The following is a 22076-nucleotide window of genomic DNA, read 5'->3' as shown; positions in this document are numbered from 1 at the left end:
TGACCAGTGTTAGATGGTACCTCATTGTGGTTTTGATTTGCATTTCTCTGATAATGAGTGATGTTGAGCATCTTTCCAGGTGTTTGTTAGCCATCTATATGTCTTCTCGGGAGAAATGTCTGTTAAGTTATTTGGCCCATTTTTTGATTGGGTCATTTATTTTTCTGGAATTGAGCTGCAGGAGCTACTTGTATATTTTTGAGATTAATTCTTTGTCAGTTGCTTCATTTGCTATTATTTTCTCGCATTCTTAAGTCTGTCTTTTCACCTTGCTTATAGTTTCCTTCATTGTGCAAAAGCTTTTAAGTTTAATTAGGTCCCATTTGTTCATTTTTGCTTTTATTTCCATTACTCTAGGAGGTGGGTCATAGAGGATCTTGCTGTGATTTATGTCAGAGTGTTTTGCCTATGTTTTCCTCCAGCAGTTTTATAGTTTCTGAGCTTACATTTATATCTTTAATCCATTTTGAGTCTATTTTTGTGTATGGTGTTAGAAAATGTTCTAGTTTCATTCTTTTACAGGTGGTTGACCAGTTTTCCTAGCACCACTTGTTAAAGAGATTGTCTTTTCTCCATTATATGTTTTTGCCTCCTTTGTCAAAGATAAGGAGTCCATAGGTGGGTGGATTTATCTCTGGGCTTTCTATGTTGTTCCGTTGATCTGTATTTCTGTCTTTGTGCCAGTACCATACTGTCTTGATGACTGTAGCTTTGTAGTATAGTCTGAACTCAGGATGGCTGATTCCTCCAGTTCCATTCTTCTTCTCAAGATTGCTTGGGTTACTCAAGGTTTTTTGTATGTCCATACAACTTGTGAAATTATTTGCTCTAGTTCTGTAAAAAATACCGTTTGTAGCTTGACAAGGATTGCACTGAATCTATAGATAGCTTTGAGTAGTATTCTCATTTTCACAATATTTATTCTTCCAATCCATGAACATGGTATATTTCTCCATCTATTTGTGTCATCTTTTATTTCTCTCATCAGTGTTTTATAGTTTTCTATTTATAGGTCTTTTGTTTCTTTACATAGATTTATTCCTAAGTACTTATTCTTTTTTGTCTCAATGGTGAATGGGATTGTTTCCTTAATTTCTCTTTCTGTTTTCTCATTGTTAATGTATAGAAATGCAAGGGATTTCTGTGTATTAATTTTATATCTTTCAACTTTACTATATTCATTGATTACCTCTAGTAATTTTTTGGTGGTGTCTTTAGGGTTTCCTATGTAGAGGATCATGTCATCTGCAAACAGTAAGAGTTTTTCATTTTCTTTTTCAATCTGGATTCCTTTTATTTCTTTTTCTTCTCTGATTGCTGTGGCTAAAACTTCCAAAGCTATGTTGAATAGTAGTGGTAAGAGTGGGTACCCTTGTCTTGTTCCTATTTTAGGAGAAATACTTCCAATTTTTCACCATTGAGGATAATGTTTGCTGTGGGTTTGTCATATATGGCTTTCATTATGTTGAGGTATGTTCCTTCTATGCCTGCTTTCTGGAGAGTTTTTATCATAAATGGATATTGAATTTTGTCAAAGGCTTTCTCTGCATCTATTGAGATAATCATATAATTTTTATCTTTCAATTTGTTAATGTGGTGTATCACATTGATTGATTTGCAAATATTGAAGAATCCTTGCATCCCTGGGATAAAGCCCACCTGGTCATGATGTATGATCTTTTTAATAAGTTGTTGGATTCTGTTTGCTAGAATTTTATTGAGGATTTTGCATTTATGTTCATCAGTGATAATGGCCTGTAGTTTTCTTCTTTTGAGGCATCTTTGTCTGGTTTTGGTATTAGGGTGATGGTGGCCTCATAGAATGAGTTTGTGAGTTTACTTTCCTCTTCAACTTTCTGGAAGAGTTTGAGTAGGATAAGTGTTAGCTCTTCTCTAAATTTTTGGTAGAATTTACCTGTGAAGCCATCTGGTCTTGGGCTTTTCTTTGTTGGAAGATTTTTGATTACAGGTTTGATTTCATGCTTCTGATGGGCCTGTTAAGATTTTCTATTTCTTCCTGTTACAGTTTTGGAAGGTTATACTTTTCTAAGAATTCGTCCATTTCTTCCAAGTTGTTCATTTTATTGGCATATAGTTGCTGATACTAGTCTCTTATGATCCTTTGTGTTTCTGTGTTGTCTGTTGTGATTTCTCCATTTTCATTTCTAATTTTGTTGGTTTGATTCTTATCAAGATGAAGAAGTAGTCTGGCTTTTTTTCTTGATGAGTCTGGCTAATGGTTTGTCTATTTCATTTATCTTCTCAAAGAAGCAGCTTTTAGTTTTGTTGATTTTTGCTATAGTCTCCTTTGTTTCTTTTTCACTTATTTCTGCTCTAAATTGTATGATTTCTTTCCTTCTACTAACCCTGGAATTCTTCATTTCTTCTTTTTCTAGTTGCTTTAAGTGTAAAGTTAGTTTATTTATTTGATTTGTTTCTTGAGGTAAGCTTGTATTGCTATGAACCTTCCCCTTAGCATTGCTTTTACTGAATCCCATAGGTTTTGGGTTGTCATGTTTTCATTTTCATTTGTTTTTATGCATATTTTGACTTCCTTTTTGATATCTTCAGTGATTTGTTGGTTATTTAGAAGCGTGTTCTTTAGCCTCCATATGTTTGTATTTTTAGTAGTTTTTCTTTCCTGTAGTTGACATGTAATATTTCTGCACTGTAATCAGAAAAGATGCTTGAAATGTCCTACAGATATCAGTTAGGTCTAATTGGTCTATTGTATCATTTAAAGTTTGTGTTTCCTTGTTAATTTTCTGTTTAGTTGATCTATCCATAGTGTGTGAGTGGGGTATTAAAGTCTCCCACTATTATTGTGTTACTGTTAATTTCCCCTTTCATACTTGTTAGCATTTACCTTACATGTTGAGGTTCTCCTATGTTGGGTGTGTATATGTGTGTATATATATATATAATTATTATATCTTTTTCTTGGATTGATCCTTTGATTATTATGTAGTGTCCTTCTTTGTCTCTATGTACAGCCTTTATTTCAAAGTCTATTTTATCTGATATGTGTATTGCTACTCCTACTTTCTTTTGGTCTCCATTTTCATGAAATATCTTTTTCCAGCCCTCACTTTCAGTCTGTATGTGTCCCTTGGTTTGAGGTGGGTCTCTTGTAGACAGCATATATAGGGGTTGTGTTTTTCTATCCATTCAGCCAGTCTTTGTCTTTTGGTTGGGACATTCAACCCATTTACATGTAAGGTAATTATTGTAAGTATGATTCCATTGCCGTTTACTTTGTTGTTTTGGGTTCAAGTTTATAAACCTTTTCTGTGTTTCCTGTCTAGAGAAGATCCTTTAGCATTTGTTGAAGAGCTGGTTTGGTAGTGCTGAATTCTGTCAGCTTTGCTTGTCTGTAAAGCTTTTGATTTCTCCTTCATATTTGAATGAGACCCTTGCTGGGTATAGTAATCTGGGTCATAGGTTTTTCTCTTTCATCACTTTATGTCCTGCCATTCCCTTCTGGCCTGAAGAGCTTCTATTAAAAGATCAGCTGTTATCCTTATGGGGATCCCCTTGTGTGTTATTTGTTGCTTTTCCCTTGCTGCTTTTAATATTTGCTCTTTGTGTTTGATCTTTGTTAGTCTAATTAATATGTGTCTTGTGGTGTTTCACCTTGGGTTTATTCTGTTTGGGACTTGCTGGGTTTCTTGGACTTTGGTGGCTATTTCTTTCCCCATTTTAGGGAAGTTTTCAACTATTATCTCCTCAAGTATTTTTTCATGCCCTTTCTTTTTGTCTTCTTCTGGGACTCCTATGATTCTAATATTGAGGTGTTTAACATTGTCCCAGAGGTCTCTGAGGTTGTCCTCATTTCTTTTCATTCTTTTTTCTTTTTTCCCCTCTGCTTCATTTATTTCCACCATTCTTTCTTCCACCACACTTGGCCTATCTTCTGCCTCACTTATTCTACTGTTGGTTCCCTCCAGAGTGCTTTTGATCTCAGTTATTACATTATTCATTATTGATTGACTTTTCTTTATTTATCTAGGTCCTTGTTTAACATTTCTTGCATCCTCTCAATCCTCTCTAGTCTATTTATCTGTAGCTCCATTTTGTTTTCAAGATTTTGGATCATCTTTACTATCATTATTCTGAATTCTTTTTCAGGTAGACTCCTTATCCCCTCCTCTTTTGTTTGGTTTGGTGGGCATTTATCATATTCCTTTACCTGCTGAATATTTCTCTGCCTTTTCATTTTGTTTAGATTGCTGTGTTTGGGGTGCCCTTTCTGTAGGCTGGAAGCTCATGGTTCCACTTTATTGTGGAGCCTGCTCACTGTGGGTGTGGTTGGACTAGTGGCTTGTCAAGGTTTCCTGTTTCCTAGCTAGGGGAGCCTGTGTCTGTGTTCTGGTGTGTGGAGCTGGATCTCTTCTCTGAAATATAACCAAGTGTCCAGTAGTGAGTTTTCTAGTGTCTATGGGTTTGGCATGGCTTTGGGCAGCCTGTCTTTTAATGCTCAGGGCTGTATTCCTGCTTTTCCGGAGAATTAGCATGGTATGTCTTGCTGTGGAACTTGTTGGCTCTTGGGTGGAGCTTGGTTTCAGTGTAGATATGAAGGCTTTTGGGTGAGCTCTTGTCTATTAATGTTCCCTGGAATCAGGAGTTCTCTGATGTTCTCAAGTTTTGGAGTTAAGCTTCCTGCCTCTTGCTTTCAGTCTTATTCTTACAGTAGTCTCAAGACTTCTGCAGCCATACAGTACAGATGGTAAAACATCTAGGTTAATGGTGAAACAATTCTCCACAGTGAGGGACACCCAGAGAGGTTCACAGAATTAAATGGAGAAGAGAAGAGAGAGGAGGGATATAGAGGTGACCAGGAGGAGAAGAGGGGGAGTCAAAAGAGGAGAGAGCAATCTAGCCAGTAATCAATTCCCTAAGTGCTCTCCACAGTCTGGAACACCCAGAGAGATTCACAGAGTTAAGCAGAGAAGAGAAGCAGGAGGGAGGAGATAGAGGTGACCTGGTGGAGAAAAGGGAGAGTCAAAAGGGGAGAGAGAAATCAAGCCAGTAATCACACCTCTAAGTAAAAATGGATACAGAAGATTAGATTCTTAAAGGTACAAAATTGATAACAAATACCAAAAAGCAAAGTTAAAAATCTAGAGTATAGGTTAGACTCTCAGAAATACAATATTAAAAATAAAAACAAAATCAATCACAACAATATATATATATATATATATGAAATTTGCTTTTAAAATAGGGTCTTTTTTGCAATGTAATAGTAGGTTATAAAAATGCAAATTAAAGGAGTAATAAAGGACTTAAACTAAAAAAAAATAAAAAGTGATAATAGTAAACATATATCTAGGAATTTCTCTGGAGCTGTTGTGGGAAGTGTGGGGTCAGTTCCATTTCGGAGAGTTCCTTGTTCCAGCTTGTACTTGTTCTCAAGGTCTATGCTGCTGCTGCTAAGTTGCTTCACTCGTGTCTGACTCTGTGCGACCCCATAGAAGTCAGCCCACCAGGCTCCCCCATCCCTGGGATTCTCCAGGCAAGGACACTGGAGTGGGTTGCCATTTCCTTCTCCAATGCATGAAAGTGAAAACTGAAAGTGAAGCCACTCAGTCGTGTCCGACTCTTAGCGATCCCATGGACTACAGCCTACCAGGCTCCTCCGTCCATGGGATTTGCCAGGCAAGAGTACTGGAGTGGGGTGCCATTGCCTTCTCCGAGGTCTATGGACTCCCTCCAATGCTTAGTCAATGTTAACTACAGGGTTTTAATCTGTTGCACCTGTCACTTCCAGAACGGTTCCCTTGTTTATTTTGGCTTCCTCTGTTTGCAAGTCTCTTCATTATCTAATTTCTGCCCTGACAGAAGGGGGCAAAGGTGGCCACTTATTTAGGCTCACTTATTCACTTGTGTTCTGGGGAGGGAGGGACACTGCAAACATACATCACTGGTGTGTGTGGGGAGTGCTCACAGTGTATGGACCACACTTGGTTTGCCCCAACTCAAGGTGGTGTGTGCTTCCCAGGTCTACACTGCTCAGGATCCAAGGTGCCCTGCAGGGGCACTGTCCAAAGCAGGCCCTGCATTTCCTGTACTTCCCAGGTCTAAGCCACTCAGGTTCTCAGGAACTCTGCAAGGGCACAGACTCGGTTGGGCATGTGTTTTGTGCCCTCCCCAGGTCCAAGCAGCTTGGGTGACCAGGTGACTGGCGAGCGCACTGTCCCAGGTGAGCCGTGCATCTTAATCACCTCCCTGGTTCCAGCCACTCAGTTTCCCAGGTGCGCTGCGAGAGTACTATCTCGGGTGTGCCATGTTTCTCTTTGGGGGAGCTGACTCAGACTGCAACCCTCCTAGCGGATGTCAACTGTCCAGGATCCCAGGAAGATGTGGTTAGCAACTGGGACCCTGCTCACAGTTTGGTGGAGGATGCCAGTCTCTAAGGCCGAGATTGCAGCAGCCCCTTGCCTTCTGGCTCTGGTTGTCACATGCCTGCCTCTCTGCTTCCTGGTGGGGGAAGGGTGAGGCAGGGCTGTATACAGCCGCCTAGCTCTCTTTTGGTACTGGCTCAATCCTTTATTCTGTGAGCAGGCCAGGCTGCGCGTTAGAACCTTTTGCGGGGAAGTTCTCATTTTCTCTCTCTCTCTCTCTCTCTGGCGATCACACAGTTTGGGCTGCTATCTCAGGTTAGCTCCCTCAGATTGTCCTCAGGGCATTCAGGCCTGGTCCGTATCCTAAGCACTGATTATGCAGCTTGCACCTCCCTGTCCATCCCCTGCTCGCTGGTGGCAGAAGTGAGCCTCTGGGCTACCTCTCCACTGGCAGTTGCGGTTAGGTGCATATTCTGTGTGTTTTTTTTTTTTCTCCCAGTTATGTTGCCCTCTGAAATTCCAAAACTCCCCACAGACCCACCTGTGAGAGGGTTCCCTACTGTTTGGAAACTTCTCCCTCTTCATGATTCCCTCCCCAGGTCGGATCTCTGTCCCTAACCCTTTTGTTTCTCTTTTTGTCTTTTATATTTTGTCCTACCTCCTTTCAAAGAGAATGGGTTGCCTTTCTGGGTGTCTGGTGTCTTCCACCAGCCTTCAGAAGTTGTTTTGTGGAAGTTGCTCAGCATTCAAATAAACTTTTGATGAATTTGTGGGGGATAAAGTGGTCTCCCCATCCTATTCCTCCACCATCTTGGGACCACCCCACTGGACATGAGATTATAATGAAAGTTTTTTAAGAATTAAGTTCATACTCTCCAATGTGCCACTAGAAAAAAAAAAATCTAAAAATGCTAACTATTGTTTAGCAATTTAGACCTAGATTGGGTAAGAAAATTTTGGATGATTTTTCACACTTTTCTATATGTAGTTTTTTAAAAGTAAAAAAAAAAAAAAAAAGTTATTTTATTTTTTATTGAAGGATAATTGCTTTACAGATTTTTGTTGTTTCCTGTCAAACCTCAACATGAATTAGCCATAGGTATACATATATCCCCTCCCTTTTGAATCTCCCTCCCATCTCCCACCCCATCCCACCCCTCTAGATTGATACAGAGCCCCTGTTTGAGTTTCCTGAGCCATACAGCAAATTCCTGTTAGCTATCTATTTTACATATGGTAATGGAATTTTCCATGTTACTCTTTCCATACATCTCACTCTCTCCTCCTCTCTCCTCATGTCTATAAGTCTATTCTCTATGTCTGTTTCTCCACTGCTATCCTGTATATAAATTCTTCAGTACCATTTTTCTAGATTCTGTATATATGCATTAGAATATGATATATCCTATTGTTCATTGCAACACTATTTACAATAGCTAGAACATGAAAGCAACCTAGATGTCCAATGACAGATTAATGGATAAAGAAGTTGTGATACATATACACAATGGAATATTACTCAGCCATAAAAAGGAATGAGTCAGTTCTGATGAAGTGAATGAACCTAGAACCTATTATACAGAGTGAAGTGAGTCAGAAAGAGAAAGATAAAAATTTTTATTTTTTAGAGGAAAAAGTTATACCTAGGAAATAGAACAAAAAAAGATTTAACATTATAAATACAAGAATATAACTTCTGGCTGGCATTATCTCAGTTGTTTTCATGGAAGAGATGATATTTGATAGACATTGAAAGATAGATAGGACTTACATGAGTCCATACTCCAAACAAAGGGAAGAAGGGTATATTCCAGGCAGAGAAATGTGGAGCAAAATTGAGAAAAGTTTTGCACAACTTGTGGGGGAAAAAGACCCAAAACAGGTAAAAGCCAGTTTGAAAATGCCATTGCATGTTTGGTTAATGAGTTTGGAGTTTGATAGACAATAACAAATTTTTGAAGGTCTTTGGTAGGGCAGTGCCATGATCAAAGTAATGCTCTAGGCCTTTCATCTGCCCGGTACATGCACAATGAGTGGAAGATATAAGACAGTACAGACAGGAAGAATACTTGCAAAGTAACAGAACTAATTTAGACCTGAGATAATAGGGCTTGAATTCACATGATGGCAGTGGAAATGACAAGGGAAGAACTAATGGAGGAGAAGTTCCCCTCTTCACCTCTCCAGCCTAACTCCCCATTTCTTCCTTCCTTCCTTCATCCATTTTAGCCACTCTGGCTTCCTCTCTGTTCCTAGAAGGCGCTAAAGGCTTTCTTGTCCAGTGTACTCTCACACCCAGCTCCTTGGCCTTTCTCCTTCTGACACCTTTGTTCTTATTTCATCCTTTGGGTCTCAGCTTAAATATTTCTTCCAGGACTATTATCTTGCTCCTTTCACCCAATCTAGACTAGGTCTTCCTGTTTTACTTCCTGGTAGGAACCTGCACTTTTTTGCCATTGCTTTTACTATAATCAATAGCTTAAGTGATTGTTTATTGTAGGTTTATGATGTCAGTTACTGTGTTAAGTCCTTTACAAGTATTATCTTGTAAAGGAAATAAGTACTTATCTAAAAGTAAGTATTAATATTATCCCCTATTTCCAGAGAAGTAGTTAAATACAGAATCCCAATGGTTGCTCTCGCCCACCAGATGTACTCGGTTCAAACCAGTTTAATAGGCTTTAGTAAAAGAAAATTTAATTTTTCAGTTCAGTAGAAAGTAAAAACAATAGTGTTTTTATGTGCTTTCAGTTCAATTCAGTCGATCAGTAGAGTCCGAGTCTTTGTGACCCTATGAACTGCAGCACACTAGGCCTCCCTGTCCATCACCAACTCCTAGAGTTTACTGAAACTCATGTCCATTGAGTCAGTGATACCGTCCAACCATCTCATCCTCTGTTGTCCCCTTCTCCTCCCGCCTTCAATCTTTCCCAGCATCAGGGTCTTTTCAAATGAGTCAGTTCCTCATATCAGGTGGCCAAACTATTGGAGTTTCGGCTACAGCATCAGTCCTTCCAATGAATATTCAGGATTGATTTCCTTCAGGATGGACTGGTTTGATCTCCTTGCAGTCCAAGGAACTCTTAAGAGTATTCTCCAGCACCATAGCTCAAAAGCATCAATTCTTCGGCATTCACTTTTTTATAGTCGAACTCTCACATCCATATATGACTACTGGAAAAACCAGAGCTTTGACTAGATGGACCTTTGTTGGCAAAGTAATGTCTCAGCTTTTTAATATGCTATCTAGGTTGGTCATAACTTTTCTTTCAAGGAATAAGCGTCTTTTAATTTCATGGCTGCAGTCACCATCTGCAGTGATTTTGGAGCCCAAAAAAATAAAGTCTGACACTGTTCCCATTGTTTTCTCATCTATTTGTCATGAACTGATGAGGCCAGAGGCCATGATCTCAGTTTTCTGAATGTTGAGTCTTAAGTCAACTTTTTCACTCTCCTCTTTCACTTTCATCAAGAGGTTCTTTAGTTCTTCTTTGCTTTCTGCCATAAGGGTGGTATCATCTGCATATCTGAGGTTATTGATATTTCTCCAAGCAATCTTGATTTCAGCTTGTGCTTAATCCAGCCCATCATGATGTACTCTGCATAAAAGTTAAATAAGCAGGGTGACAATATACAGCCTTAATGCACTCCTTTCCCAATTTGGAACCAGTCTGTTGTTCCATGTCCAGTTCTAACTGTTGCTTCTTGACCTACATACAAATTTCTCAGGAGGCAGGTCAGGTAGTCTGGTATTCCCATCTCTTTAAGAATTTTCCACAGTTTGTTCTGATCCACACAGTCAAATGCTTTGGCATAGTTAATAAAACAGAAGTAGATATTTTTCTGGAACTCTCTCGCTTTTTCTATGATCCAACAGATGTTGGCAATTTGATCTCTGGTTCCTCTGCCTTTTCTAAATCCAGCTTAAACATCTGGAAGTTCATGGTTCACATACTGTTGAAGCCTGGCTTGGAGAATTTTAAGCATTGCTTTGTTAGTGTGTAAGATGAGTGCAATTGTGCAGTAGTTTGAGCATTCTTTGGCATTGCCTTTCTTTGGGATTGGAATGAAAACTGAGCATTTCCAGTCGTGTGGCCACTGCCAAGTTTTCTATATTTTTTGGCATATTAAGCAAAGCCCTTTCACAGCATCATCTTTTAGAATTTGAAATTAGCTCAACTGGAATTCCACCACCTCCATTAGTTTTGCTCATAGCAATGCTTCCTAAGGCCCACTTGACTTAGCATTCCAGGATGTCTGGCTCTAGGTGAGTGATCACACTATCATGATTATCTGCATCATCCAGATCTTTTTTATATAGTTCTTCTGTGTATTCTTGCCACCTCTTCTTAATATCTTCTGCTTCAGTTAAGTCCATATAATTTCTGTCCTTTACTGTGCCCATCTTTGCATGAAAATTTCCCTTGGTACCTCTAATTTTCTTGAAGAGATCTCTGGTCTTTCCCATTCTATTATTTTCCTCTATTTCTTTGCATTCATCACTGAGGAAAGCTTTCTTATCTCTCCTTGCTATTCTTTGGAACTCTGCATTCAAATGGGTATACCTTTCCTTTTCTCCTTTGCCTTTAACTTTTCTTCTTTTCACAGCTATTTGTAAGGCCTCCTTAGACAACCATTTTGCCCTTTTGCATTTCTATTTCTTGGGGATGGTCTTAATCACTGCCTCCTGTACAGTGTCATGAACCTCTGTCTATAGTTCTTCAGGCACTCTGTCTGTCAGATCTAATCCCTTGAATCTATTTGCCACTTCCACTGTATAATGGTAAGGGATTTGATTTAGGTCATACCTGAGTGGTTTTTCCTACTTTCTTCAATTTAAGTCTGAATTTGGCAATAAGGAGTTCATGATCGGAGCCACAGACAGCTCCCAGTCTTGTTTTTGCTGACTGCATAGAGCTTCTCCATCTTTGGCTGCAAAGAATATAATCAATCTGATTTTGGTATTGACCATCTGGTGATATCCATGTGTAGGGTCTTCTCTTGTGTTGTTGGAAAAGGGTGTTTGCTATGACCAGTGCATTCTCTTGACAAAACCCTATTAGCCTTTGCCCTGCTTCATTCTGTACTCCACAGAATGAAGGCCAAATTTGCCTGTTACTCCAGGTATTTCTTAACTTCCTACTTTTGTATTCCAGTCTCCTATAATGAAAAGGATATCTTTTTTGGGTATTAGTTCTAGAAGGTCTTGTAGGATTTCATAGAACTGTTCAACTTCAGCTTCTTCAGCATTACTGGTCAGGGCATAGACTTGGATTACTGTGATAGTGAATGGTTTGCCTTGGAAACAGAGATCATTCTGTCACTTTTAAGATTGCATCCAAGTACTGCATTTGGACTCTTTTGTTGACTATTATGGCTACTCCCTTTTTTCTAAGGGTTTCTTCTGCTTAGTATTAGATATAATGGTCATCTGAGTTTAATTCACCCATTCCACTCCATTTTAGTTCGCTGATTCCTAGAATATTGACGTTCACTCTTGCCATCTCCTGTTTGACCACTTCCAATCTGCCTTGATTCATGAGCCTGACATTCCAGGTTCCTATGCAATATTGCTCTTTACAGCATTAGACTTTACTTTCATCACCAGTCACATCCTCAACTGGGTGTTGTTTTTGCTTCAGCTTCATTTCCTCATTCTTTCTGGAGTTATTTCTCCACTGATCTCCAGTAGCATATTGTGCACCTGTCAACCTGGGGAGTTCATCTTTCAGTGTCCTATCTTTTTGCCTTTTCATACTGTCCATGGGGTTCTCAAGGCAAGAATGCTGAAGTGGTTTGCCATTCCCTTCTCCAGTAGACCATGTTTTGACAAAACTCTCCACTATGACCCATCCATCTTGGGTGGCCTGACATGGCATGGCTCATAGTTCATTGAGTTAGACTAATCAGATTGGTTAGTTTCCTGTGATTGTGGTTTTCAGTCTGTCTGCCCTCTGATGGAAGGGGATAACAGGCTTATGGAGGCTTCCTGATGGGAGAGACTGACTGAAGGGGACACTGGGTCTTGTTCTGAAGGGCTGGGCCATACTCAGTAAATCTTCAATGCAATTTTCTGTTTATGTGATTTAAGGTTTAGCAAATTTACATAATTCATTCCAAGTTTTCCCTCATGGTTTGCCTATGCATTGACTACAGGGGAAAATGCCCTGTAAATATCTACAAATCAATACTGGTGGACTGTATTCAAGGTCTCGACTTAAAATGACATCTCTGAGCCATCCATGATGTCATGGGTAAACCCCAACTAGCCCTTTCCTTCAGTTCTGGGCAGGACTTTGGTCTAATTTCATAGGGAAAACACCTGCCCAGCTCTCCTGAGAGAAGGTCACAGATCACAGGATACCCAAAGGACAGTTGCACTACAGGGATGAGAAATTACATCAGACACACCTGCCCACTTCAGAGCCTTGAGTTCCACATGGATTAGCACCTACTTGTTATTTCTGTCTGGGCCCAATTCCCAGATCTCTTAGTTCACCCAAGTCCCCTCATCCATATGAGACTTGAATCATGCCAGGGAAAATTTAAACTGCCACAAGCATTCAAGTAAGGGCAGATCCTCACTTCCCTTTAATCAAGCCTCAGAGAATTAAAAACAAACCAAAACCTGCTTCCAGTGTATCTATTTCTTTTTATCCCTTGATTCATTGGTACCCAGCCCACGAACAGCTCAGTTTTTAAAAAATGTTTCTCATTATTGCCTTGGCTTTTTGAAAACACACAAATTCATTTTTGCAGCTGCAGAATGTCTCCTAACTAAAGAAACTAAAGAAAATGGCTTAATTCCACTGCAGAAAATGTATAATGTTGCCTAGCGTCAATTTCTCCCTTTTACACACACTCATTGAGAAGATACATCATTTATTCAGTATGATCCATCTTACCTCTATGTTACTAATTTTTGTAATACCTCAAACTGGGCAGTGGGGAGGGCCTCTCAGAAGAAGTCAAATAATGGTAACGATAACCCTGTATGCAAGACAGCAAAAGAGACACAGATGTATAGAACAGTCTTTTGGACTCTGTGGGAGAGGGAGAGGGTGGGATGATTTGGGAGAATGGCATTGAAACATGTATAATATCATATAAGAAACGAATCGCCAGTCCAGGTTCAATGCAGGATACAGGATGCTTGGGGATAGTGCACTGGGATGACCCAGAGGGATGGTATGGGGAGGGAGGTGGGAGGGGAGTTCAGGATGGGGAACACATGTACACCCGTGGCGGATTCATGTTGATGTATGGCAAAACCAATACAATATTGTAAAGTAATTAGCCTCCAATTAAATAGATTTAAATTAAAAAAATAAAAAATAAAAACAGTAAAAAAAAAAGAAGTCAAAATAGTTTTCCATTTTCTAACCTATACCAATTGCTCTTTCAGAACATAGAGAACAGGTTGCTACAAAGAAGGCTGTGCTCTATTACGATGCCTAGAACAATGTGAAATAGGGGAAGGGAGGTAGGGCCAGGAGTCAGACACCCTTGGGTTCAGATCCCAGCTCATCACCTACTTGATATGCAAACTTAGGCAAGTCACTCAATTTTTTTGATCCTGCCTCCTCTGCAAAATGGACTATCATATGGATTAAAAGAAATACTGTGCCTACCAACTTAGCACATAGAATATGCTCAGTGCACCTCTGTTCACTTACCTACCCTGCTCAGATAAATTAGGGGTCATCTGTTCATGTCTGTCCAGGTGCATTAGCTGCCAAAGGTAAAGCCTTGACAGGAAGCCTACAAAGTGAGACTTGAATTTATCCTAGGATACCACAATGGAAAATGGAAAATAGCAGGAAATGTTTCTGTAAACTTCTATTGCTTGCAGTGTTCACTCAGGCAATATAAAAGACCTTGCAAAAAAGCAAAAGGGACCTGGAATCAGAGACTTGAATCTGAACATCAGTTCTGCCACTGATTAAATGTCAGACTTGAGCAAATTATTTAATATTTCTGAGCATTTGTTCTTTATCTGTAAAGTTAAAATTATAATAAACTCTTCCATACAACTCCAAGATGAGAAGATTAAATAAAACAAAGTGCTAGTCACATGGTAAGCATTCAACAAGTGATCATTATTACTAAAACTATGTTACCTCACACTAGCTAATGGTGCAGTCCAAGATTATAAAAGCAATTTATAAATGCTTATGTCTCCTTTGTAAAATAATAAAGTACTATTAATACCATCTTGTTGATTGCCTCGTTGAGGTTTAAGGGCTTGAGTCAGCTAGATTACTGACAAACTTAGAGATTTATTTTATTCTCTCTTTATTAAAAGCCTAAGCTTCTGAAGTGACTAGAAAGGAAAGTTGAAATTCTTTATGTTCATTCATTATTGCCCCAAATTGTTTTGTTATCTGGTAAGGCTTTTTCTTAAACGTACAACTTTGAAGAAAACACCAGATCAATTTATACCATGTCATTTCATTAACTTTGCCTCTGAAACTAGTTTGAAGTCTGAGTGCATGACTTTGAATAATCATCTAGGAATTATAATGGAATGTCCCGGGAGGACATTTTTATGTTCCAGTCCAGATCTTTATCTTCAAACTGATGTTAAAATCCAAAGCCCCTAGTCTTTTAAAAGGAACTTTCAGATTTGTTCTAAGTGCATCAGAAAAATATCTCACTTTGACTTATTTGACTTTTATAATAACACTCTCCAGGAAATAATTTTTCCCAAAAATGTTGAGATAGCTCCTCAACTTTGTCCCTGAAAACCTTTTGTTAACTTGCTCTCATCAGGGTGACCATGTGATTTACAGTCACAGGTGGAAAAGAACAGACCACAGCTGCTGATTATGCTGCTCTATTTCCACCTATATTTTATGAGCCATTTCAACCATGATTACGCTAATCAGATAACATTGTTGTTTGAATAAGTTGTTGCTTCTCAAAGACTAAGAACCACGTTACAGAGATAGTACCCAAAGCAATCAAATCCAGATCTTGTATTTCAGTCACTGGTTTTCATAAGGAAAGCCAAGAATATAAATTTTGATAGAGGAACAAAAGCAAAACTTGAAATCCAGAAAATGCTAGAGGCCAGCTGTAATTGTGTGGAAACAGCCAGTGTGAATCTTCTGGCCAGTGTCTACAAGTGCAAAATAACAATTTTAATTGTTTTAATCAAGTTTTAATCTAGTTTTAATCAAGTAAACAGTTTAGCCCTGATTTAACTATATATAAGATCTTGATCCATATTTTTACATTTTTGAAATACATTCATACCCACACTTTCAATGTGAATGATTTTAGAGACAGGTTACTATGTGACTCATACAGCAACCATCCCCCTTGCCCTGCCCCCATTCTGCTAACACCCTCCTCCTTAAACACCCCTTTGTTGGATTCTGCACCAATATTTAATGCTGAAAGGAAGATAAAACACAAGCGAATTGGGCTTTCCTCTGTGAATACCAAACTCTATTCCCACTTGATCTCATAAATAAATATTTCTTGCCAAGTTTCCTGCAAAAGGAAAAATAGTGATCCTGGTTTCCACCAATTAAACTGCATTTAACTTCCTATAACACAGGATATAAAGAATAAATGTTGTCAAATATGGGTGTGTCAATCATCATTTCTGAGGTTAGAGAATGAGGTTTGATGATTGGTGACCTAGCAATATACTCAGTGAATTACAGTCTGAAACTATAGAAAAAATTGATGAGTTTTTGTAAGTGCCCAGCTTAGGTTATAATTCAGATGAATTGAAGAACCATTATTGAGAGATGCAATTGCAAAAAAGACCCTCAAGGAACAAATATAATTGACTCTGCTGTGAGAGGCCATTTTCTGACTTTTGTATTAAGGAACACTATATGGTCTCCTGGGATTTGGGAAAGGGAAAAGCAAATGAGAAAGGCAGATGCTCAAATGCCTATGTCTTTTATAGAATTCTAGTTGGGTTGCCCTGAATAAAATATTTCCAACTGCGTGTGTTTTTTCACTATTACATTTATATCTAAGAAAACATACTCAGTTTCAAATTGCTCATACACCAAAAATATGGACTACTTTCACTATAAGATCTCTTCTACTTAAATACCTTCTACTGACATGATCTCAGAAATACAATATTCACTTGTCTAACTGACATAAATTTAATTGAGCTTAATGTATGTAATGAACATTTTTATTCAGAATACTTCTTTTTGCAAATATTGTTTAAATCGCCTCATTATCTATATCACAACCCAAACTCCTTCTTCCATGTCCTAGTTAACTTTAAAAACTTCAATTCTTTGACTTCCTGCATTTTCAACACTAGCCATATTGAATTACTCACTGTTCACTATAGAATGTCCTTAATTTTCCTACATTTGTACATATATTCACACCACCTTCTTGCCCTAGATTTGTTTCTTTCTCATAAATAGTGGGTTCTGCAGTATAGAGCAAGCAAGGATGAACTGAAAGCAATTCTGTAGGAAAAATTAACAAGGGTAGAAGAAATAATCTCTCTTAGGGTAAAGGGAAAATTCTCTATCAAAAGGCCAAGGGGCTGATCAAGTTCAAGGTCAAGACCTGATCTGTAGTGTCTGCTTTGGTTGGGGTGAGGATGTGAGGTTTGAGGAGGACAAGAGACATTGGAATCATATTAGGAATGTCTGCCATGAATCAGAGACGTCCATAAAAACATAAATAGGATCCTGCTCTGAGGAATATGGCACTAATATTCTATGATTATCATCATCTTTGTACTTCATTATGAAACATTTATTGAGTGCCTGTTATGTGAAAAGTGTTGACAAAAAATTAATTAGTCTGAGCTAAGCAAGAGATGGAAAAGTTTATTTTCCATCCTCAAGCCAAATTTGAGGATTATAACCCAGGAAGAGCATCTCAGAAAGCTCTGCTAACAGGTCTGCCCATGAGAAGTCAAGGCACAGTTATATAAGTTTTTTGAGACAGAGGGCTGTACATTAAATGATGTATTAATATCATTTGACAATTTACATAACCCATATCTATGCCCCCTTAAAAGATCAAGAAAGAAAGTTGTCTTTTAAGGAGTTGTCTTGTTGATGCTAGGAAAATATTGCTGTCTACAGTTGAGCAGGTATTTCTGCCAATGGGGACATTTTGGCTGATGCATAACACAGATACACAATACACAGTGAGGGGAGGGGGGAGGCCAAAGGACAGAGGAAATTTTTTATGTTTAAGTTTTTCTCATTTTGACATAAAATATGAATTTTTACTTCATAAAAGCTTTGTGCCAGCCACTGATAGATACAAAGATTAGTAAGAGAAACTCTCCAACCTCAAAGAGATATCCAAAGAACACAAATAATTCAAGAAGTGAGTAAAAGCCTAAGGAGAAGAAGTGGTGAGGTTCCAAACTGAACCTCCTCAGGAAGTTTGGACCCATGTAGAGTAGTAAAATGTTCTTCTGAACTTCTGTACCCTTCAAGGGCAGTTCTGTATTACAAATCAGTACACAGTAACCTGGATAGACAGGTAAAATTTTAAACACTGAGATAATGTTTAATATATTTCCAATGCTAACAGGCATTACCAACAGATTCACATTTATGGTTATACTCAAATACAGTTCTGAATCTCCACGCTAAAGAAAGACCTCACTCTATCCCAGTGTCCACCACACTGCTTCTCTCTGACCTTACTTCCATGCATGAATGACCACAAAGTCCACTTCCCTTAAGTTGCTTTAAAATACCCTCTGCTACAGTTAATCTATTTCTGTTCATGTGAGAACCATAGCAAACAAGTTGGTCTCAAGGGATAACCTGAATAGGCTGCCGTTCCCTCCTTCCCTGACAATTTCCATCAGTGCTCTCCTAGAATCTGCTGCCAACTAAATCTACAATCTAAGTTAAAATGTGTGTTTCAAGACAAAATCAATATCAAAATATGTGTTTTAGCACCCCCTTCCGATAAGATTGCCACCCCTGTAGAGCTCCCCTGGAAAGTCACCATTAAAGCCAAGATTATGGACTGTTGAGCTCTTTTGATTACAGTCACAGACAAAATGACACCTTCCAAACTCGTTGCTATGCTTTTTCAGCTGGACGCTAACCAGACTCAGGTTGGGTCTGGAATATCACAAATAATCACAAAAAACAGTTGTGCTGGCCTCTGGTCCTTATAGCTATACTATGGGCTTCCGATGCCAGTTCACAGTAAGTACAAGGGAGTAACAGGGTAACAGACAGGACAGCACTTCCTCCATCCTTCTCCTTCCCTTCTCTTTCTTATCTTTCCTTCTCCAAAGAACATATTATAGGTATCAGTAGATACAAACCAATGTGGAAGATAGGGGCCTGAGCTTAAGATCTGCCAAGAAATACGTTCCTTAACACTAGTGAACTCAGCTCTTAAGGCCAAAATGCTGGAATAGTTTTTAAGAATATTTCCATGAAAGACTAACCAGCTTTAGTATCTTAAGAAGCAAATCACAAGTACCTGGAACACCTTATTCTTTGGTAGTGCTCAAAATGTGAGGCATGACTTATAAGCAAAAAACCAAAAGAAAAAAAAAAGCAAACAAAACAAAAACACTTAGTAAAACTGCATAGCAAACTGCACAGCATCTCTAAGACAGTGGAAACTGTCTCCTAATGGAAACTTAGCTCTCAAAAGAATCTAGATAACTGAACCTCAAGAAAGACTGAGACCCCTTCTACTCTTCCTGACATGGTCTTTGGAGGAGAAAATTAATTCTCACTACCTAACCCTCTTGGCTGTCTTCCCATTGGAGTTTTGTTCCTCTGTGTGACTGATAAACCTCTCAGTGCTTTCTGAGACTGCTGTTAAGACATCATTCACAGGAGTGCTTCCCACCTAAAAAGGGCCAAAGAGGGGCTGACAAGTTATTAGTGTCATCAATCATGGTTACACTGGGGAAACAGGCCAGGGCACCCAAGCTTCTTAGCCAGAGGAACCTACATCCATTCACCCCACAATGCCCAACAAACCAACAAAACTTCTCAGCTTCTGCCTGTCCTGTTGGTATCCCCTTTCGCTGCTATGTTTAGGCACAAATAGCACATGGTAGTTTGCTAACCAAGAATTCCAAGGGCAGAGACCCCTGGTTGAGGCAGAGAAAAAAAAAAAAAAAGGCATTTATTTAGGGTTTGTTAGGACTGCAGCACAGGAAACACAGTTCCAAGAAGCACTTGAATTGTGTTCCGCTGGACTACAAAATGCAGCAAGATTATAAAGGCAAAAGAACACAAGGTTACATAAATTATTAATTGTTCATCAGGAAGTAAGATTGGAACTGACTAGAAGTAAGTGTATTTGTTAAGCAGAGATTGGTTGGGGTTCAAAATGTTTACAGAGTTGTGAAGCTGGGAGGCGAGGACTTTGAAATGACAAGGTTGCAGCTAGCAGCAGCTAGGAGATACTTTTTGAAAACAGCTGGTGGTGTCATTGAGTTGGATGCAGTTCAGAAAACTCAAGTTCTCAGTGATGTGGGAACGTGTCTGAAAGCTCATCCACAATGGCCCTCCGGCTCCATATTGGATGCCTGAACCGTGTGTACTCAGTCACTCATTTGTGTCCAACTCTTTGAGACCTCATGGACTAAAGCCCACCAGGCTCCTCTGTCCATTGAATTCTCCAGACTGGAGTGGGTTGTAATTTACTTCTCCAGGGGATCTTCCCAACCCAGGGATCAAACTTGCATCTCCTGTGGCTCCAGCATTGCAGGTTGACTCTTTACCACTGAGCCACCAGGGAAGCCCCCACATAAAACATAGTTATTCCATTTCTTTTAATGTTTGCAGAATATTTTTTTATTTTTTAAATTTATTTTTAATTGGAGGATAATTGCTTTACAATATTGTATTGGTTTCTGCCATATAGCAACATGAATCTGCCATTGATCTGAAGTATACCATCAGTGGAAGATGCATGGATGGATGGATGGATAATGACTCCTGACTAGAGCCAGGGTATTTAAAGAATGAGAAAGGGAAACTCACATTCATATGTTCTGTTTCTTGCAATTCTAATTAAAAGGTTTTATGATAGAAGGTGGGACTAGAACTACTGACTAAAATTCAGCTTACAGATTTCAGCTTCTCTTGCCACTCCTTTAGCTAATTTGAGTTAAAGCTGAAACTCCAGTACTTTGGCCACCTCATGCGAAGAGTTGACTCATTGGAAAAGACTCTGACGCTGGGAGGGATTGGGGGCAGGAGGAGAAGGGGACGACAGAGGATGAGATGGTTGGATGGCATCACTGACTCAATGGACGTGAGTCTGAGTGAACTCTGGGAGTTGGCGATGGACAGGGAGGCCTGGCATGCTGCGATTCATAGGGTCGAGAAGAGTTGGACACGACTGAGCGACTGAACTGAACTAAATTGAAAACTTAATCACTTTAATATTATTTTCAATCCATACAAGTGTATCTAGCCTACTGGATCTAATTGTTAGTTCTCCTATGGAAAACATAGTGATTCTAGCCACAGCTTCATGTCACTCATGGTTTCCAGCTTTGCCTGGAAAATGTTTTCCTTTAAAATAAAAATATGGCCTACTTAGTTGGCATTCACTGCAACAGGTTGACAGTGCAACAGGTTTGGGAGCAGTTTAATTGAAATCATGAATTATTCTGTATTATCTGGGAGGCAAGACCATTTATTCTGATGTTTTTATTTCCTTTGGAAACAAAATAACGTGATGCCTCAGGCCATGTACACATCTCAAAACAGAGGTTCAAAACACAGGTGTCTGATGGTGGGTGTGTCCTTCTGCCTTTATCCCCATAACAAACAACAACACTATGGCACAGAGTGCCTAGATCAAGGGAGAAAGGCAGCGCACAGAGTATGTTCTTAAACCCCTCAGATCAAACTAAGACCCAGAATTTAGTTCACTGTTGTAAAGCCCAGTGCTAGACTCGAAGGCCAAATTGCATAGCTGCCATCTTTCTGATACAGGATCTTAGGGAGAGATGTTTAAGATGACAGGATGGGGATAACTGAGATTGAATTCATAGGGCATCTATGAGTTCATTGGCCTCTGTTTATTTGAATCAGTGAAGTCTAACGAAGAGGCCTCTGAGGTGGGAGGCCTTGGTTTTGCCAGGCCTGGGGTGAAACAAGGAGATGGAGGCAACGGAGGACACAGTGGTGCACGTCCAGGCCCAGAGGAGAGGGAAAGCCCGTGTGCAATCAGCTGAGGCTCCTGGACTGTGGAGATGAAGGGGAATTGTTCTCTTCTGGTGTGTGATTCTTCAACTTTGGAACATAGCTGGAGATAGCACCTTAGACAAGGCAGCACTCTTCTTCAGGAGGAAGCCTGGAGGAAGGCCAACAGTGCCTGTGGACAAAGACGCTTCTGAACAAATGCTCAACAGTCTGGGAGGCAGCCAAAATGCCTGCCGGGGGAGGATCCTTTACCAGCGTGCTCAGCCTGGGGAGAGCTAACAGCCAGCACAATTTGGAGACAAACACTGACTTTTTTCTGCTCCCTACAAATAGGCTAGTGAGGCCTGGGGACATACAGGTTGCTAAGACAAGTCTCCAACAGAGGATTCCACTTTTCAATTGTTATGATATCCTTTACACAAGCAAATAAATAAAAGCATATACACACATATAAAAACATAAGTCTTCCACAATGAGCTCAGTTTTCGCACAAGACAGAAGTAAAAGATGCGGCAGCAGTGAAATGGTTCTGAGGCTCCATTTCATAGATTTCTATGAATTAACAGATATATCATTT

At 39.4% G+C, this 22076-nt stretch overlaps 1 long non-coding RNA gene across 1 annotated transcript in view; it reads left to right on the top strand.

Annotated features, from left to right (window-relative positions):
- Positions 1-21852, top strand: part of LOC129644911 (uncharacterized) — a 110874-nt gene extending 89022 nt beyond the window's left edge. Inside the window, exon 3 of the long non-coding RNA XR_008711045.1 lies at positions 21389-21852. This is a non-coding gene — a long non-coding RNA (uncharacterized LOC129644911). The remainder of the gene's footprint in view (positions 1-21388) is intronic.
- Positions 21853-22076: the final 224 nt, after the last annotated feature.

Source organism: Bubalus kerabau, chromosome 2 (assembly GCF_029407905.1).
Source record: "Bubalus kerabau isolate K-KA32 ecotype Philippines breed swamp buffalo chromosome 2, PCC_UOA_SB_1v2, whole genome shotgun sequence".
NCBI lineage: Eukaryota > Metazoa > Chordata > Mammalia > Artiodactyla > Bovidae > Bubalus > Bubalus kerabau.
This window is presented reverse-complemented; position numbering and strand designations above follow the sequence as displayed.